The sequence below is a fragment of the Gavialis gangeticus genome, unplaced genomic scaffold, assembly GCF_001723915.1.
Source record: "Gavialis gangeticus isolate Ggan-Ray unplaced genomic scaffold, GavGan_comp1, whole genome shotgun sequence".
NCBI lineage: Eukaryota > Metazoa > Chordata > Crocodylia > Gavialidae > Gavialis > Gavialis gangeticus.
Window position 1 is genome coordinate 97,436,083 of NW_017728992.1, and position 3,321 is coordinate 97,439,403.

The window sequence follows — 3,321 nt, forward strand, 5'->3', positions numbered from 1 at the left end:
AGATGGGTACTATACTTTCCCTTTCCCAGTCATATGGGACCTCTGCTGATCGCTACAAATTTTTCCAAGACCACAGCCAGTGGCTCTGCAATCACATCAGCCAACTCCCTCAGTACCCTTGGGTGCATCATGTCTTTCCCATGGACTTGTACATATTCAGCTTTTCTAAATAGTCCCTAACGTGTTCTTTTGCCACTGTTGGCTGCTCACCTTCTCTCCAAACTGTGCTGCCAGGTGCAGTAGTCTGGGAGATGACCTTGCCTGTGAACACTGAGGTCAAAAAGGCATTGAGTATGTCAGCCTTTTCTGCAGCATCTGTCACTAGGTTGCCTCCCCCATTCAGGAAGGGACTCACATTTTCCCTGATCTTCCTCTTGTTGTTGACATAGTTGCAGGAGCCCTTCTTGTTACCCTTCATGTCCCTTGCTAGCTGCAACTCCAATTGCCCTTTGGGTTTTCTGATTTCATTTTTGCATATCCAAGCAATACTCTTATACTCCTCCCTAGTAATCTGCGAAAGTTCTACTGGGAACATAGAATTATAATATAGTGCAGGAAAAAAAAGTGTAGCATTATAGTACAGTAAGAAAAGAAAAAGGCATTGAAGTGCAAACAAAAATAAAATAATACTTAACACTCATGCAGCATGTAACTTCCAAGCATTGAAAAATGCTTTACAAACCTATTTATGTTAAACATAAGGCAATATTGTGTAAGACAGAACTTATCCTGAAAGTACAAAGAAGCACATTGAGGCAAGGAGCCAGTAAGTAACTTCTTACAAAGCTGAACAGAAAGGCAGTGGCACAGAACAGGATGAGAATCCAAATATCTTGACTTCTAGAAGATTGCTTTCTCTGCTAGAAGGAAAATACTTGAAAAGAAATATGCCTTTGCTTTATATAAGACATTATTGCTTCTGCCCCCACAGCTTACCAAGTCATCAAGTAGATTTCCTGTCATAAGGAGAAGACACTATTTTGTTGCTCTAAAATACTATGACAATATAATTGTAAATCCTAAGCCTAAAACAGATAATTGTACCTGAATCCAATATTAAATCATTGTACATCTTACACTGCTAACAAGTTCTGTCAATTCATGAGAGGTATAGATGAAACATAACAATTGTTAATTCATCATTTCAGTGTTTATAATAAATATGCTTTTATTCTTACATTGTTTGTAGTAAATACATTCCTTGAAAAATTATACTCTAGACTTCTCTGTCATGGGTGGTTACAGATTTCAGGCAAAATCTGTGATAATATTCATTTCTAAAAATTGCTTATTTAAAAAATTATTAATCTGAGCATAAAAAGCTTTAACAATTAAGCTGTTGATTTTATTTTTTTAAAGAACAGATCCTGAAATTGATAGTGTACAGGTAGACTGCTGTATCTATAGTGCCTTCCTGACATCCATGGAAACTATCAGTGTCTGCAGCAGCCAACCTAGGTACTGTCAATTGCACAACTGGGGGTTTAAGATTCTGTCTCCATTTCCATTGTTTATTACCCAAAATTGCTAAGTAGGTTTCCATAATGTGTTCTTTAATCCTTGAAGATTTATGTTAATTGATTTGTATGAATAGTGCCATTGAAGCTGTGAACCAAACAAATGTGACTAATTTATATGGAGGTATGGTTTAGGTGAAGATGGAAGATAACTTGAGTGAAAGTGGATGAATCTACATATGCAATTAATGCAAAGCAATAAACTTCAGAACAGTTTGAGCTGGGGTAAACTACTCCCAGATGCAGCAGCTACATGTGTGCCCAGAACTACAGCAATTTGATCTGGGGAAGAGCAGGTCTAGCTGGTAGGGGACACTGGGGGTCAGCCCCAGGTTCTGAATGGCAGCTTTTGGTGGTTGATGGGCTGGCTTGGGCATGAGGGTGCTGAAAGTGCAGAGCCATGTGGCTAGGTGGAAGGCAGGAGTCTGGCCTCCTGCTGGCTGGACTGACTGGGCACAGTTATGCCCATGGTTAGTATATTCTTTCATTCATTCAGCAAACCCTCCGGCAAGTTGCACATACAAACTCAGTTGAGCTTGTGCCAGCATGCTGAGTACCGTTTTGTCTTACCTGCCTCTGATACCTCTTCTCTATCTCATTATTGACCCTTTCCATCTTGAAGTAATGTAGGTCCTGCTTCACAGTGACTTTCCACTTGCAGTGATCCAAACTGACTGATTCCTAGCATTGGCTATCAATGCACAGCTCATGAAAGTTTTTCTTGCAGACATCAACAAAACAGAGTTTGGGCTGTCCAAGCTGATGTCTGCCAGTGGCCAGCTCACTTTAAAGTGTACCTTTGGGGATTCAGCCATCGCTCATGATTCATATGTCCCAAACAACTGAGGTGTCTCTGTCTCAGGAGCAGGATGCTGGGTATCTTGGCCCATTCCAGAACAGCGAGTTGAAGATTTTGTCATGCCACGTTATGCCCAAGATACGGTGGAGACATTGAAGATGAACACTATACAGTTTTCTTTCTGCCTTGCCATAAGGAGGCCATGTATCACTGCTGTACAATAGAGAGCCAAGTGTGCAAGAGCTGTAGATGGACATCTTTGTCAATAGAGTGAGCACTCTGTTCTTCTAAACTCTCTTTTGAAGTTTAACCATGGCATTGCTTGCCTTTCCAGTGTGGAGGAGCCCAAGTAAGTGAATTTTTCAACCACTTTCAGGCTTTCATCATTTATTTCAACTTTAGGAGGATGATCAACTTGTTGACCCATGACTACTGTTTTCTTTAAGCTAATGGTCATAAATTGTCACAAGCATGAGAAATGTGATCCATGAGACTTTACAGTCCTGCTTCTATATGACTAACAATTGGTGCATTGTCAGCAAAAAGCTTTTCACAAACAATAACTTCTTGAGTTTTTTTTTCATTTTGAGGTTAAAGAGTTTCCCATTAGATCTGGTCTGAAGGTATACTCCTTCCAAACAGCCACTGAATAAATATTTGAGTACGACATTGAAGAAAATCCCAAAAAGTGTCAGAGCTCGGGCTTAGCCCTGTTTGACACCATTCTTGATTTCAAATTATTCGGATTTCAATTCTTCCAATCTTTATCAATTGAACTGCACCATTCCATGCATAGTGACATGGAAGGACTTGATGATTCTCAGGAACTTAGGAAGGCAGCTAATCTTCTTCAGGATTCAGAACAGACCATTTCTGCTGACAAGATCAAATGCTTTGGTGAGATCAACAAATACTATGGACAGAGATTTCCTTTGTTCCCAGCACTTTCCTTGTAACTGTCTCAAGGAAAATATCATATCTGTCATGGACATACCAGATCTGAAA

The 3,321-nt window shown here is 39.9% G+C and overlaps 1 long non-coding RNA gene across 1 annotated transcript in view; it reads right to left on the minus strand.

Moving 5' to 3' along the window:
- LOC109299616 overlaps window positions 1-3,047 on the minus strand; it is a 9,193-nt gene extending 6,146 nt beyond the window's left edge. The window contains exons 1-2 of the long non-coding RNA XR_002097937.1: window positions 3,036-3,047; window positions 2,189-2,191 (exon numbers count right to left, since the gene is read on the minus strand). This is a non-coding gene — a long non-coding RNA (uncharacterized LOC109299616). The remainder of the gene's footprint in view (window positions 1-2,188; window positions 2,192-3,035) is intronic.
- Window positions 3,048-3,321: the final 274 nt, after the last annotated feature.